Source organism: Somniosus microcephalus, chromosome 4, assembly GCF_052327205.1.
Source record: "Somniosus microcephalus isolate GS21.2 chromosome 4, FLI_Smic_1.0, whole genome shotgun sequence".
NCBI classification, from domain to species: domain Eukaryota; kingdom Metazoa; phylum Chordata; class Chondrichthyes; order Squaliformes; family Somniosidae; genus Somniosus; species Somniosus microcephalus.
Window position 1 is genome coordinate 45,479,287 of NC_140990.1, and position 17,271 is coordinate 45,496,557.

A 17,271-nucleotide genomic window follows, 5' to 3' on the forward strand; every position below is an offset into this window, starting at 1 on the left:
AATAATTAATCAACCCCAAGAATGATCTTAACTGTGATACGTTTTCTGGAGCGGGGGCCTTCACGACAGCTTCTATCTTGTCAGGTGACTTGTGCAGCCCCTCTCGGTCAATGACATGACCGCAGTACGAGATCCATTTTTGGAAAAACTCACACTTCTTGCGATTAACTCGAAGGCCATATTCCTTCAACCTGGTGAGCACCAGTTTCAAATTTGTGAGGTGTTCTTCCTCGTCTTCTCCCGTAATTAGGATATTGTCTAAGTAGCACTGCGTGCTTGGAATTCCTTGTAATACCTGCTCCATGGCCCTCTGCCAAATTGCTGGAGCCGAAGCTACCCCAAAAACCAGTCTATTATAACGATACAATCCTCTGTGTGTGTTGATGGTGAGGTACTGGCGTGACTCTTCCTCGACTTCCATTTGTAAGTATGCCTGAGCCAGGTCTATCTTGGTGAAGTGTTTCCCTCCAGCCAACGAAGCAAAGATATCTTCAATCCGCGGAAGCGGGTATTGTACCGTGTGAAGCACCAGATTCACTGTGATCTTGAAGTCTCCGCAGATGCGGACCTTCCCCGGTCCCCCTGGCTTATTACTTGGTGAAGACTTCATGACGGGAACAATGGGCGTGGCCCACTCACTCCAGTCCACTTTTGACAGTACCCCTGATCGTTCAAGTTCTTCCAGTTCTGCCTCCACAGCTGGTCGTATCGCATAAGGTACCGATCTGGCTTTGAAAAATTTTGGGCTTGCATGTTCTGCAATCTTAACCTTTGCTTTAATTCCTCACAGTGTTCCCAGTCCTTGCTGGAATACCTCTTTAGCTTCGTCCAATATTCTGGACAACCGTTCAGGTTTGACATCTTCCTTTCCGGAATCCACCGTCATGGTGTTTAGTGAATGCCAGTCTATCTTTATTTTCCGGATCCACTCCCATCCCAGAAGTGGTGGACCTCCCTCAGGCAACACATACAGGTCCATCCTTTGGTTATCTTTATCCTTGTATCTCACCTTGACTTCTATCTTTCCCCGTGTATGTCTGTAGTACTAGTTCCGTATCCCGTAGTGGAATATGCTTGAATAACTTTTTATAGTCATGCTTATTCATGACCGTCAGCGCCGATCCGGTGTCCACTTCCATTTTCACTTGGACTTTTGCAATCTGTAGTGTGGTCCAGATAGTTTGTCGGTCAGCTTCATTACTCACATTGTGAACTCTCAAACTATCCAGTCCTTTGCAGTTGGAGTGTGAGTCCGACTTCTGTTCCTCCGGACTCTTCCTAGTCACCTCATGTACCTTTCTGTACCACTTTTGTGGTGACTCATTATTGTTGGTCTTCTTCCCTGACCGGCATACCTTAGCTATGTGACCAAGCTTGCCACATTTCCTACATTCTTGGTTTTTAAACCAGCATTGGTTCTGGTCGTGTGTTGTCTTTCCACAACGATAGCATTTCGTTGTACCCGAAGTAATTTGTTGTACCCTGAGTGCCGCTGCCTTTAGCTGCATTTCCGCAGTTCCTTTCACTGCGGCTTCGCTTGATGCTGCGATAAGGACAGCCTTATCAAGTGGAAGATCGTTCTCTTCAAGCAGTCATTTTTGTGTTTCTTCCTTCAACATTCCGCACACGAATTTGCCTCTCAGTGCCTCTTCCAGGTTGTCCCTAAACTGACAGTCTTTCGCTAGCCTCCGCAGTTCAACCAAGTATTCCGCGTTGCTTTCGTCTTTCCGTTGCGTTCTCGCATAGAATTTGAATCGTTCAGCCAACATCAACGGTGTAGGGTTCAAGTGGTCCTTCAGGACAGCCACAATATCATCGAAAGTCTGATCCGCCGGTTTAGCTGGCGCTAGTAGATGCTTCAAGAGCCCGTATGTCTTTGCGCCCATTGAGTTCAGCAAGGTTATAGCTTTGTCATCTTCTTCTATTTTATTGGCCTCACAATAGATCTCAATGCGTTCCACGTACGTGGCCCAGTCTTCTACTTCGGAATTAAAATCGTTGATGTTACCACGCTTAGGCATCTTCCTCTCTGGGAACAACACAAGTATTTCTTTAAATTATTATTTCTTTTTTTTTCTAAGATGGCGGTTTTCCCGCAAAAATGGCGGTTTCCCGCTCTTATCTTCTCTCCCCGCCCACTTCAATGGCGGTTTCCCGCTTCTGTCTTCTTCCCCGCCTAATGGCGGCTTCCCGCGTTTCTTCCCTGGCGGGAGGGGTACACTTTCCCCACGGGCGACGGCCGCTGGCTTTCAGGTTCACAGCCTGCGCGTCGGCTTCAAGGCTTTCCCTTTTTTTTTTTTATTTTATGGCAGGGCGACCGGCTCTGTGCACCCCGTTGACGGCGAACAGGTTCAGCCGCTGGGCTGGCTCTCGCACAGTTCCCCTTGCTCGGCTCTGCCTCTCTCCCGCTCGCTCGGCTCTACCGGCGCTGGTTACACCCCGTTGACGGAGGACAGTTCAGCCGCTGGACTGGCTCTCGCACAGTTCCCCTTGCTCGGCTCTGCCTCTCTCCCGCTCGCTCGGCTCTACCGGTGCTGGTTACACCCCGTTGACGGAGGACAGTTCAGCCGCTGGACTGGCTCTCGCGCAGTCGCTCTTGGTCGGCTCTGCCTCTCCCGCTCGCTCGGACCCCAATCGCGCCTCCCAGCCCTCTCGCAGTCCGGTGCTTCTCTCCCCGGCTGCGGCTGAGTTTCTCTCTTCCCGCGCCTACGCTCCCGGTCGCAGCGCTTCGTGGCTTCGGTCACCGCCCGGCTTTTCCCGCCGGTCGCGGTCTCTCACGATGCCGTTGGACCCGACTTTTTGTCCGGCTCCTTTTCCCCCTCGACCGTGGTCGAGTGCCCAGCCCTTATCCTCCGGCTATTCTTTTCACTTTCCCTTACTCACAGTCACCGTGGCAGAAGGGACAGTCAGTGCCTGTTGCTGATGGAAGTTTTTGTCGCTAAAGTCTTCCTCCTTTCTATTGCTGCAGCCTTGAGTTTTCTCCCAGCCGAATGACGAGGGCGGTTGCCTCTTTTCGACGCTCTTTCGTTGCTTTGAAATTATTGTTGCCGCAGGGTACGATCGGACTCGTCGCCACTGTAAAGTCTGTGGGTTGTGCAGTTAATTACGACACAGACTTCAGGAGTAACATACAACAGGACTTTACTATTCGAAGGTCAGGGCGAATCTGCCCAATAAGTCATGCCACAGCACTTATATACCGGTGTGGTCACCGTCGGTATTACCGTATACAGAAGCCAAACAAGTAGTGCCACACCTAAAATAGTTCTCTTAAAGGTGAACGGTTACATACATAGGCCTAGAAATTGGGTTTTGGCGCAGCCAGGGCTTTAGCGCCGGAAGTTAGTGCCGGCGCTAAGTTCCCCTGCGCGCGCCAAAAATTCAGTAGCGCCGCGCCCAAACGGCTGCCGGCGCTACTGGAGGGTTTCAGCGCCTCCCAATGGGCGCTACCTGCCCCATTGCGGCGCTGTTCCGGTGCTGCGGCGCCCGATGCGGTGCGGCAGGCTGGGGAAGTGCAGGCCTCCTCCTTCCGTTAAGGAGGAGCTGCCTGCACCCGACCGCTGGCCGTTGACGGCTGAATAAAAATGAGCCCGGCACCTCGGAGAAGTGCCGGGCTCGCGGCCCACACGCATCTGTGCCGCGGGGGGGTCTTGGAGGAGTCCGGGGAGGGAGGTGCGGGCAGGCGGCCGCTGGGGAAGCGGCCGGCCGCCGCGCGACCTTAATGCGCCGGCGCTAACTTCAGCAAGGCACCTTTTACAGAACGTTGCTTGCGGCTGCCACGGGCGAGGCGGCCGCAACTCAATTTCGGAGTTCGGATGGGTTACCACAGCAACCGGGACGCTGCGCACACCGATGACGTCATCGGTGCCGGCGCAGCGCTACCGGTGCAACGCCGCTTTAGGGCCCCACTCAATTTTTCAAATGGCCATAACTCTGGCGCTAGTCCCTCTAGCGCCTCAAAAGCGGCGCTAAGGCTAGTGAATTTCTAGGCCCTAGTCTCTTAAAGGTAGACGGTTACATACACTACACCGTGTATTAGGGGTGTAGGAGGGACAAGAGAGGAAAGGTCAGAGGAGCAATTACTGCAGCAGTACCCATAAATAGTGAGAGAGAGAGAAGGTGGGGGTTCGAGTGGACCAGGGACAGTCTGTTAAACTCTCTGTTTGCTGTGACCAGTTTTCCTTCAGTTAAAAATGGCCTCCTGTAGCCCAGTGACACAAACAGCCCATTAAACTCCACCAATGGCCTTTGGTCTGGTGAGTTCTCCCTTTGTGAAACATCGGCTGTTGTTAAAGCTTTTCACTCTGACACGCTCACACTGAGAAATGAGCTGCAGAACTGCCGACACCGTCAGCTTTAAGGAGACGTTTCCCTTTGAAGATCAGATTGTCCATTGAGTTTGATTAAACTGATGTTAAAGTAACAAGGCTGCTTTGCCATAGGTTAAAATCCAATGTTACAGGGGCTCACTGCCCTGGAGGGTTGAAGTGGGCCCTGTGATATAATAGAATTTTCTGTCCTGTCAGACTTGGACATCTTGTAGATCCATCTTTTGAAAAGTTGTGGGGACTCAGTTCTCAGATGGATTCCACTCAGTTTGTAACAAGTCCTCAATCAGCTCGTCTTATTGTCGAGATATCAAGGACCTGACACACTGTGTGTGTGTGAGACAAATCTCGTTTATTTGACATTGATACAGATTAAATTCCAGCCCAGTTATAGGGGTTACTAACATCAGCTGAAACAAACCCCAACTGTCCGAATGAACATGGTTCAGTCCTGGATGATTTAACAGCAGCAATAACAACAGAATCCAACCCCTGCAGTCACTTGTGAACTCGCTGGTGTGTCAGCAGGTTGGATGATGGACTGGATCCCTTCCCACACACGGGGCAGGTGAACGGCCTCTCCCCAGTGTGAACTCGCTGGTGTGTCAGCAGGTTGGATGATCGCCTGAATCCCTCCCCACACACTGAGCAGGTGAACGGTCTCTCCCCAGTGTAAACTCGCTGGTCTGTCAGCAGATACTTTGCACTTTCAAGAAGTCAAACAGGCGTTTCACTGCAGACAGGTCGCCATGGCAACACTGATAAGACATTCCACTGAATCGACTGGTTGGAAACTGTAATCAGATCAGGAGAAACAACAGAGTTTGCCGTTATTAACCACAATATAAGCTTAAACCAGAGTGAGTAATACATTAGATTATAATGTGTGATGAAAGGTTCTGACGGAAGGTCTGTGACCTGAACCATTAACTCTGTTTCTCTCTCCACAGACGTTGCCTGACCTGCTGAGGATTTCCAGCATTTTATCTCTTTATTTCAGATTTCCAGCATCCGCAGTATTTTGATTTTGTAATTGGATGGATCTTTCAGAGAGCTGCACAGGCACGATGGGCCAAATGGCCTCCTTCTGTGCTGTATCATTCTAGGATTCTGTGAAGTGTCGGTTAATGCAATTTAAGAAGCATCAAAGGGTTTGTGTCAGAATTTAACTGAGTATCGAGCCAACATGTCCAGGTTATGTAAACTGCGCCTGTTCACACTAGAAAGACAAGGTGGAGAGGTGATAGGATTGCTGTTTTTAGGATTCCAAAGGGACTGGATAATGTAGAGCACGATAAGTTATTTCACCCTGTCCAGAACAGTAGAACCAGAGGACACGGCCTGCACTTGAAGGGGGTAAATTCAAATCCAATCTGTGGGAACAATATTTCAGTGAGTGAGTGGTCAATCTATGGGACAGGCTCCCTAGGGAGACGGTGGAAGCAGTTCGTGTTGATTCATTCAAATGTAAATTGGGCCGATTTCATTCATAGAATAAGATTTTGGGACACAGTGTGTGAGTAATTTGAGACATGACGTGTGGTCATGGGGACAGTCTGTTAAACTCTCTGTTTGCTGTGACCAGTTTTCCTTCAGTTAAAAATGGCCTCCTGTAGCCCAGTGACACAAACAGCCCATTAAACTCCACCAATGGCCTTTGGTCTGGTGAGTTCTCCCTTTGTGAAACATCGGCTGTTGTTAAAGCTTTTCATTCTGACACGCTCACACAGAGAAATGAGCTGCAGAACTGCCGACACCGTCAGCTTTAAGGAGACGTTTCCCTTTGAAGATCGGATTGTCCATTGAGTTTGATTAAACTGATGTTAAAGTAACAAGGCTGCTTTGCCATAGGTTAAAACCCAATGTTACAGGGGCTCACTGCCCTGGAGGGTTGAAGTGGACCCTGTGATATAATAGAATTTTCCGTCCTGTCAGACTTGGACATCTTGTAGATCCATCTTTTGAAAAGTTGTGGGGACTCAGTTCTCAGATGGATTCCACTCATGCTCGGGAGGAAGAGGTGACTTTGGTCCGATGGCTCCTAAAGCTCTCCACCACTGGGGTTTTCCTCGCCTCATGTCTGGGTCTGTTGTAGACTCATTGATAGAGATTGATCGCCGTGATTAGTCAACAACTCCATTATTATTGTATCATGGGACTCCCAGGATGGTAGAAGGCCAATTAGATCAGAACCGAAATAATCCAGAGTAAGAAAGGAGAAACGGCCCAAAAATGGAGCAGTCAGCAACAGGACATCAATTAGTCTCCTCTTATCATAGAGTCAGCACAGACTCAACACAAAGTGTGTTTGAAACAAAGCTGATTTATTTGATATTTATCCAGAATATTAATCTCCAGCCCAGTAATAGGGTTATAAACATCAGCAGAAACAAAGCCCAACTGTCCGAATCATCCTGGTTCAGTCCTGGATGTGATTAACAGCAGCAATAACAGCAGAATCCAACCTCTGCAGTCGGTCATGAACTCGCTGGTGTCTCAGTAAGGAGGATGACTGAGTGAATCCCTTCGCACACATGGAGCAGGTGAATGGCCTCTCCCCAGTGTGAACAGTTTGGTGTGCCAGCAGGTTGTAGGAATCCATGAATCCCTTCCCACACGTGGAGCAGGTGAATGGCCTCTCCCCAGTGTGAACTCGCTGGTGTGTCAGCAGGTAGGATGAATCAGTAAATCTTTTCCCACATACGGAGCAGGTGAACGGCCTCTCCCCAGTGTGAGTGCGTTGATGTTTCAGCAGACCACTTGTGCTTTTAAAGCTCTTCTCACAGTCAGAACATTCAAAAGGTCTCTCATCAGTGTGAACATGTCGGTGTTCTGTGAGGTGGGATGACTGAGTGAATCCCTTCCCACACCCAGAGCAGGTGAACGGTCTCTCCCCGGTGTGAACACGCTGGTGTGTCAGAAGGTCAGATAAATCAGTGAATCCCTTTCCACACTCAGTACACATGAATGGCCTCGCCCCAGTGTGAACTCGCTGGTGTCTCAACAGGTGGGATGATCGGGTGAATCCCGTCCCACACACGGAGCAGATGAACGGCCTCTCCCCAGTGTGAGTGCGTTGGTGTTTCAGCAGGTGCTATTTGCTTTTAAAGCTCTTCTCACAGTCAGAACACTGAAATGGTCTCTTATCAGAGTGAACAAGTTGGTGTGTCAGAAGGTGGGACGAACAAGTGAATCCCTTCCCACACACGGAGCAGGTGAAGGCCTCTCCCCAGTGTGGGTGCGTAGCTGTATCAGTAAATCCTTTTTACTTTTAAAGCTCTTCTCACAGTCAGAACATTTAAAAGTTTTGTTATCAGAGTGAACAAGTTGATGTGTCAGAAGGTGAGATGACTGAGCGAATCCCTTCCCACACACGGAACAGGTGAATGGCCTCTTCCCCAGTGTGAACTCGTTGGTGTGTCAACAAATCCTTTGTGCTTTTGAAGCTCTTCTCACAGTCAGAACATTTAAAAGGTCTCTTATCAGTGTGAACAAGCTGGTGTGTCAGGAGGGTTGATAAAGCATTAAGGCCTAGAAATTCAGTGGCCTGCGCCACCAGTTTGCGCCCAAAGAGGGCACTCAGTGGCTTTTGCGCCACTGGCCACACCTACCGTGATATTTAGCGGGGCGCTAATGGCGGCGTTAGCCTGTAGCGCTGCGCCGCCACCGATGACGTCATCGGTGTGCGCAGCGCCCCGCTATCGCCCCGATGGCCATATTTGGTCACGCCCGCCTCCTCAGCGCCGGCTGCAAACAGCGACCGGTACACAGGGGCCTACCTGTGGCTGTAGTGGCGCTAGTTAAGGTGGAGGTGCGGCCGGCCGCTTTTTCGGCACCCGCCTGCCCGCACCTCCATCCCCGGCCTCCTACACCACCCCCCCCCGCGGCATTGCCGGCTGTTTCCCGAGAGCCCGGCACTTCTCCTTGGTGCCGGGCTCATTTGCCGGCACTCGCGAGCGGGGATCGCGCTGTTGCAGGCACCTCCCCCTTAACAATGGGAGGAAGGCCTGCAGTACCGCAGCATGCCGTGCCGCAGCGTGTGGCGCTGCGGCCCTTAGCGCGCCGATATTCAGTTTCAGCGCCCCAAGCGGGGCGCGGGAAGCCTCGTTTAGCGGCCCGCTTCCATTTGGGGCGCAGAAACTGAATATCCGGATGGCGCAAGTGGCTCCGCGCGCAGCTGTAATTCCGGCGCCCAGGCGAGCTTGGCACCCCAAACTGAATTTTTAGCCCTAAATCCCTTCCCACATTCAATGCAGGTGAACAATCTCTCTCCAGTATGAACTCGTTGGTGTGTATAGAGACTGGATGACTGAGTGAATCCCTTCCCACACACGGTGCAGGTAAACGGCCTCTCCCCAGTGTGACTGTGTCGATGAGTTTCCAGCTCAGATGGGTAATTGAATCCCTTCCCACAGTCCCCACATTTCCACGGTTTCTCCATGGTCCGGGTGTCCTTGTGTCTCTCCAGGTTGGACGGTCAGTTGAAGCCTCGTCTACACAGAACACGTGTAGGGTTTCTCCTCACTGTGAACGGTGCGATGATTTTTCAGGCAGTGTAACTGGTTAAAGCTCTTTCCACAGTCATTGCACTGGAACACTCTCACTTGGGTGTGTGTGTCTCAGTGCTTTTCCAGTCACACTGATGTTTGAAATCTTTTCCCACAGACAGAACAGAAAAACATTTCTCCTTCCACATTGAAAGGCCGATGATATTCGGGTCCTGATGAATGCAGTGACTCTGTCGGATCTTGATACGATGTTGGTTTGAGTTTGTGGTGTGTAAATGCTGCCCTTCTCACAGCCTGTAAAAGGAATTTACAAAAGCCATCACTGAGAGTCCAGGATAGAAATTGACAAGATTCTCTCCTCCTGGTTCCTGGCCAAGGGGGCCGCGCATGCGCCCTGCTGCCCCCTGAGCCTCTCAAGATGGTGGCCGTTACCCCGGGCCTGTCACCGGGAGAAAGCCCCGCAGCTGCCGCCCCACTCGAGGCAAACGCCCGGCCCGGAGGCTCTTGTTCGGGGCCTGAGGCCCACCCTGGCTGTTTATAAAGTCTCCCCGCTGGTTCTATTGCTCCCCTGCGCTCCGCCTCCTCCCCGCTTCGGAATCTTCGCTCCGCCTTCCGCAGCCATCACCCGACTGGCGGCACTGCGCACGCGCGGGACCCGCCCCGCGCCTAGCCCCCCCCCGCGCCTGCGCACACCAGCCCCCTGCAGCATTGATAGGGCCTATTCTAGCCCACAATGTATTCTGGGTAAAAACTGCCGCCATTTTGGTCAACAACAATATGGCAGAAAAGTGAGTAGGATAGCTGAGGACAGAGATACCTTTGGAGTAGGGAACAGGAGGAGGATGAGCGGTGTGGCACAGAGCTGGAGAATCTACTAAACAGAGTGGCTTGCTAAACAGAGTGGTAAGGGGAATTTGGTGAGAATGGGAATTGGATGCCGAGGGGAAGGAGGTGCTCAGTAATTTAAACCATGGAGCAACAGTAAATAATAAATAATCGCACCGGAGGACACAGAAAAAGTGATGTTATAATCAACACACAGCAGAGTAAATTAACATAAGTACATCGAAAAGAGCAGCAATATCCCTTTGTGTGTTTAATCCCTTTAGTGTTAAGCTTGATTTATTAAGGATTAGTGCAAGTAAGTGTAAGTCAAAGGAAAACGATGTAAGTGATTCAATTCAAACTGCTTTTAAAGACGCTCATAACTGATAAATCGCGAAGTAATTAATCACAGTTCAAGAAATAAACTACAGATAACAAAAAATGAATTCATTCATTCATTAATAAAGACCAGGCAGTGTGTGGAGATTGTAGTATGTGGGAGTTTGTGAACAACGAGACTGTCCCAGACTGCCACATCTGCAGCAAATGTCTCTGCCTCATGACATTCCAGCTCAGAGTCGGTGAGCTGGAGTCCGAGCTAGAGACACTCCGACATATAAGGGAGGAGCAGAAATTACAGGATAATTTACTCAAGTACAGTCACACACCAGAAGAAAGCACAGGTGCAGGAAGGGGAGAGTGTGACTGTCAGTCAGCCGGGTAAGGGGAATGTAGGAGAAGTAGTGAAGGAAGTCCAGCAGACACTGCTCCTGTCCAACAGGTACAAAGTACTCAATACCTGTGAGGATAAGGAGAAAGACTGGGAAGGACAGCTAGAATGCTGCCCAAGGCACCATGGAACAGGAGGCTGTCCAAGGGGTGGAGGAGCAGAGTGGAAACATTGTCGTACAGGGGATTCTATAATTAGAAGGATAGCTAGTAGTCTTTACAGTCAGGATTGAGAGTCCCGGAGGGTGTGTTGCCTTTCTGTTGTCAGGATAAGGGACACCTCAAAATGGCTGGAAATGAATCTGGACACCAAATCCAGGGACCACTTACACTGAGACTATAAATGGAAATCAGAGAGCCTCAGTATGGAGAATGGTCATGGTGGTGAAACCTGCTCTAGTGAGGGCGAAAGGCGGGTAATGGATGAAGATATGACGGTGGAATCGGATGGTGACAGGTTATTTTCAGAAGCCCTTTTCAGGCAGGCTGATGATTGGATGTAACCAACCCAACACCTGGATCCACTTGTTCTTGTCCCCAAATCCCAAAGTCTAATGTCCCTGATGTATTTTTCTGTGAGAAATGTCGAGATGTGAAAGAAGGGAAAAAAATCAGGCTCCAGCCAGAAAGAATGTTCCTTAAATGAGCAATTCACGAGGCTGTTCCGTGACTCGTCTGTGTGAGGTTAAAAAACATGAAATGAAAAAGATTCATCCAGTGACACTGGTGTTGTTAATATTGGTTTTGAGCCCTAATCACTAATGCCTAAGTCTAACCTCCAATTGACTACCCCCAACCACTAGCCCCAATCCTAACCAATAACCACTAGCCCCAACCACTAACCCCAATCCTAACCAATAACCACTGGCCCCAACCACTAACCCCAATCCTAACCAATAACCACTGGCCCCAACCACTAACCCCAATCCTAACCAATAACCACTACCCCCAACCACTAACCCCAATCCTAACCAATAACCACTAGCCCCAACCACTAACCCCTAAGCCTACACCCTAACCCCAGCCCCTAACAAAGGATAATTGACAGGGATCAATGGAGGAGCTAAAGAATGGAAGTGTTTGAAACAATTATCTCGATGAAAGAAATAGTGTAAGGTATGTTAGTAACAAGAAATTAAATCAACGAGACCATCAAGCTCAGAAATTACTATTACAAAGATCAGAACCTTTCAAAGGTTATCACGTGCAGTACGTGTGGAGGAGTTTTACTAAATCAAATCCACAAAGAGTTAAATTATACAAATAATAACAGATTTCAAATCTTATGCAAGATAGTTCTATAAAGAATTGCAGATGAGTGTACTCTTTTGTGCTAATAAATAAACTGTAAATTAACTTAAAACATTAAAGGAAACAATAAATTAAATTAAAATTCCATTACCAGTGGTGATGATGCACTCCAGTCCCTGCGGTACCCACCAGTCATGGAAGGCCTCGAGCGTGCCGGCGGACACCGCGTGCTACATCTCCAGGGCCACCGGGCATGAACGTGGCTGTGGAAGAGAGGCAGGCAGTTGAGCCGAACGACCCCCTCGACCGCCCACTGCCTATACCAGCTGATGGCAGATGAGTGTAAGTGAGACACTACAATTCAGTCTATGACGCCCACAAGTCGTGTACTCAAACGGAGCAAGCTTGGGGTTTGATGTGGTAGAAGGCGAACTAGTTGAGAACGGAAATAACGTAGAGTAAGAAAAGGCCCAAAAATTAAACAGTCGGTAACAGAACATCAATTCGTCTTCTCTTATCATGGAGAAATCAAATATTTGACACACTGTGTGTTTGAAACAAAGCTGATTTATTCACTATTTATAGAGAATATTAATCTCCAGCACAGGTACAGGGGTTATTAAGATCAGCAGAAACAAACCATAACTGCTGGAATGAACATGGTTCAGTCCTCAATCCGATCACAGTAAATCATGTTCTATGCTGAGAGAAATGGGTTTCGATTGTGGGGCACCGGCACCAGTACTGGGATAAGAGGGAGCTGTTCCGTTTGGACAGGCTTCACTTGAACCATGCTGGGGCTAGAGTCCTGGTGAATCGAATAACTAGGGCTGTAGAGATCGCTTTAAACTAAATAGTGCGGGGGAGGGTCCAGGTGAGCGGGAATTTAAAAAGTCAATGAGAAATAAGAAAGCAATAGAGCAGGATAGAGATAGGGGAAATAATAACCAGAGTGTGACAGGAAGGGACAGAATGTTTAAAAATAAGAGTGCAACAGAAAATGGGGCCAAAACATGGAGAAATGGTAAAAAGACCAAGTTAAAAGCTCTATATCTGAATGCACGCAGCATTCGTAACAAGATAGATGAGTTGACGGCACAAATAGATACAAATGGGTATGACCTGATCGCAATTACAGAGACGGGGCTGCAAGGTGACCTGGGCTGGGAACTGAATATTCCAGGATATTTGACAATTCGGAAGGTTAACAGAAAGGAAAGAGGTGAGGTGAATTTCTTGGTAAAGGATGGGATCAGTGCAGTGGTGAGAAGTGATATTGACTCAGAAGATCAAGATGCAGAATCGGTTTGGGTGGAGATAAAAAATAATATGGGAAAAAGTCTCTGGTGGGCGTAGTCTACAGACCCCCGAACAGTAGCAATACTGTTGGACAGAGTATAAATCAACAAATAATGGAGGCCTGTAAAAAAGGTATGGTAATAATCATGGGTGGTTTTAATCGCCATATTGATTGGACAAATCAAATTGGCCATGGTAGCCTTGAGGAGGAGTTCATAGAGTGCGTCCGGGATGGTTTCCTAGAACAGTGTGTAATGAAACCAACCAGGGAGCAGACTATCCTGGATCTGGTACTGTGTAATGAGACAGAATTAATAAATGATCTCACAGTAAAGGATCCTCTAGGAAAGAGTGATCATAGCATGGTTGAATTTCAAATTCAGTTGGAGGGTGAGAAAGTTGCATCTCAAACAAGTGTCCTGATCTTAAACAAGGGCAATTACAATGGTGTGAGGGCAGAACTGGCTAAAGTGGATTGGAAAAATAAATTAAAGAGTAAGACAGTTGAAATCTCGAGCGGCAGAGCGGGGCTATAAAAGTCCCAGAGACCAGGTAAGGCCTCAGTGCGTCGGCGGGAATCTCGAGCGGCAGAGCGGGGCTATAAAAGTCCCAGAGACCAGGTAAGGCCTCAGTGCGTCGGCGGGAATCTCGAGCGGCAGAGCGGGGCTATAAAAGTCCCAGAGACCAGGTAAGGCCTCAGAGCGTCGGCGGGAATCTCGAGCGGCAGAGCGGGGCTATAAAAGTCCCAGAGACCAGGTAAGGCCTCAGTGCGTCGGCGGGAATCTCGACCGGCAGAGCGGGGCTATAAAAGTCCCAGAGACCAGGTAAGGCCTCAGTGCATCGGCGGGAATCTCGAGCGGCAGCAGCGGGGCTATAAAAGGCCCCAGAGACCAGGTTAGGCCTCAGTGCATCGGCGGGGATCTCGAGCAGCAGCAGCGGGGCTATAAAAGGCCCCAGAGACCAGGTTAGGCCTCAGTGCATCGGCGGGAATCTCGAGCGGCAGCAGCGGGGCTATAAAAGGCCCCAGAGACCAGGTAAGGCCTCAGTGCGTCGGCGGGGATCTCGAGCGGCAGCAGCGGGGCTATAAAAGGCCCCAGAGACCAGGTAAGGCCTCAGTGCATCGGCGGGAATCTCGAGCAGCAGCAGCGGGGCTATAAAAGGCCCCAGAGACCAGGTAAGGCCTCAGTGCATCGGTGGGAATCTCGAGCGGCAGCAGCGGGGCTATAAAAGGCCCCAGAGACCAGGTAAGGCCTCAGTGCGTCGGCGGGGATCTCGAGCGGCAGCAGCGGGGCTATAAAAGTCCTAGAGACCAGGTAAGGCCTCAGTGCATCGGCGGGAATCTCGAGCGGCAGCAGCGGGGCTGTAAAAGTCCTAGAGACCAGGTAAGGCCTCAGTGCATCGGCGGGAATCTCGAGCAGCAGCAGCGGGGCTATAAAAGTCCCAGAGACCCAGGTAAGGTTCACCAATCTCCAGTCTGGGAACTCGGAGGGAAGGAGAGAGGTAAAAAGTAATCCAAGTGTGACGTCACCAGAAAGAGGGTAAGTGATTGGTTGGTAAGTATTTCTCCCTTTTTAAGCTTAAATCTCTTTGGTTTATAGTTTCTAAGGTGTGATATTCACCATCTAGAATCGGGGCAGAGGGTATTTAAGAATAATATTAATAAATTTAATTAATTACATAGAATGGGAGATCAGGCGATGTGTTGCTGCTGCAATATGTGGGAGCTGGTGAACACCATTGATGCTCACGGTGATCACATTTGCAGTAAGTGTTGGCTGCTCGAGGAACTCCGGCTCCGTGTTGAAGAGCTGGAGTCCGAGCTTCAAACACTGAGACACATCAGGGAGGGGGAGAGTTACCTGGGCTCTGTGCATCACGAGGTATTCACACCAATTAGATTAATTAATTCAGATGTAGTCCGTGGCCAGGGTCAGGATGGTGTGACGAGAAGTGAGGCAGGTACGGGGATCCAGGAGGTAGTGTTGGAGGAGCCGCAGACCTTGCACTTGTCCAACAGGTTCGAGGCTCTTACTCCCTGTGAAGATGGGAACAGGGACTGTGGGGAGGATGAGCAACCTGACCACAGCACCGTGGAGCAGGGGACCATTCAAGTGGGGGGAGTTAAAAGAAATGTTGTAGTGGTAGGGGATAGTATCATTAGGGGGATAGATAGAGCTCTTTGCAGCCGAGAGCGAGAGTCCCGAAGGCTGTGTTGCCTGCCCCGGTGCCAGGGTTAAGGACATCTCCTCTGGACTGGAGAGAAACTTGGAGTGGGAGGGGGAGGATCCAGTTGTCGTGGTCCATGTTGGTACCAACAACATAGATAGGACAAGGAAGGAGGTTCTGCTGAGGGAGTTTGAGCAGCTAGGGGCCAAATTGGAAAGCAGAACCACAAGGGTAATAATCTCTGGATTATTACCTGAGCCACGAGCGAATTTGGCTAGGACAAATAAAATTAGAGCGTTAAATGCGTGGCTCAAAGCCTGGTGTGGAAGAAATGGGATTTGCTTCCTGGGACACTGGCACCAGTACTGGGGCAGGAGGGAGCTGTTCCATTGGGACGGGCTTCACTTGGCCAGTGCTGGGGCTAGAGTCCTGTTGGATCATATAACTAGGGCTGTAGAGAGGGCTTTAAACTAACTAGTGGGGGGGGGAGGTTCCTAGAGAGCAAATAATAAAAATTACAACAGAGAAGGTCATAGACTTAGGTAGCAGTGGGGAAATTAAAAACCAGAGCGTGTCAGGAAGGGGCAGAAGGTATGGAGTAAAAGGTAAAGTAATAAAAAGGGCAAAAGCAGGAACTAAGTGTCACAAAACATATTTGAAAGTTCTCTATCTGAATGCATGTAGCATTCGTAACAAAATAGATGAGTTAATGGCACAAATAACTACATATGGGTATGATCTTGTGGCCATTACAGAAACATGGCTGCAGGGTGACAATGCCTGGGAATTAAACATACCAGGTTATTTAACGATTAGGAAGGACAGGCAGGAAGGAAGGGGAGGTGGGGTGGCTATGTTAATAAAGGAAGGAATCACTGTAATACAGAGAAATGATATTGGGTCAAAAGATCAGGATAATGAAACAGTTTGGGTGGAGGTAAGGAATAAAAAGGGGAAAAAAACACTAGTGGGCGTAGTCTATAGGCCTCCGAACAGTGGCAACTCTGTTGGATGGAGTATCAATCAGGAAATAGTTGAGGCTTGTAATAAGGGAACATCTATAATTATGGGGGTTTTAACTATCATATTAATTGGACAAATCAAATTGGGCAGGGCTGCCTTGAGGATGAGTTCATTGAGTGTATTAGGGATGGGTTTCTTGAGCAGTATGTAACTGAACCGACCAGGGGGCAAGCAACCTTAGATCTGGTCCTGTGTAATGAGACAGGATTAATTAAAAATGTCCTAGTAAAGGATCCCCTTGGAATGAGTGACCATAACATGGTTGAATTCCATATTCAATTAGAGGGTGAGAAGGTTGGATCTCAAACAAGCGTGCTAAGCTTGAATAAAGGAGACTATGAAGGTATGAGAGCGGAATTGAGTAGAGTGGATTGGGAAAATAGATTAAAGGGTAAGACGATACATGATCAGTGGTGTACATTTAAGGAGTTATTTTACAACTTCCAAAAAAAATATATTCCACTGAGAAGAAAAGTGTGTAAAAGAAAAGACAGCCATCTGTGGCTAAGTAAAGAAATTAAGGATAGTATTCAACTAAAAACAAGAGCATATAAGGTAGCCAAATCTAGTGGGAGGATACAGGATTGGGAAAAGTTTAAAAGACAGCAAAAAATAACAAAAAGATTGTTAAGAAAGGGAAGATAGATTATGAAAGTAAATTTGCAAAAAATATAAAAACAGATAGTAAGAGTTTTTATAGTTATATGAAAAGAAAAAGGGTGGCTAAAGTATATGTTGGTCCCTTAGAGGATGAGACCGGGAAATTAATGGTGGGAAATATGGAGATGGCAAAAACACTGAATGAATATTTTACATCAGTCTTTAGAGTAGAAGACACTAAGAATATCCCAACACTGGACAAACAGGGGGCTAAAGGGAGGGAGGAGCTAAACACGATCAAAATCACTAAGGAAATGGTACTCGGTAAAATAATGGGACTTAAGGCGGATAAATCACCTGGACCTGATGGCTTACATCCTCAGGTCTTGAGGGAAGTGGCGGTAGGGATTGAGGATGCATTGGTAATAATTTTCCAAAACTCCCTGGATTCGGCAAAGGTCCCGGCAGACTGGAAAACTGCGAATGTAACACCCTTATTTAAAAAGGGCAGCAGACAGAAGGCTGGAAACTATAGACCGGTT

The 17,271-nt window shown here is 48.7% G+C and overlaps 2 pseudogenes; one reads left to right on the top strand and one right to left on the bottom strand.

Moving 5' to 3' along the window:
- LOC147118787 (uncharacterized) overlaps window positions 1-8,769 on the bottom strand; it is a 142,908-nt pseudogene extending 134,139 nt beyond the window's left edge.
- Window positions 8,770-10,762: 1,993 nt separating this feature from the next.
- The window catches only part of LOC147118791 (uncharacterized), a 58,240-nt pseudogene continuing 51,731 nt past the window's right edge, over window positions 10,763-17,271 (top strand).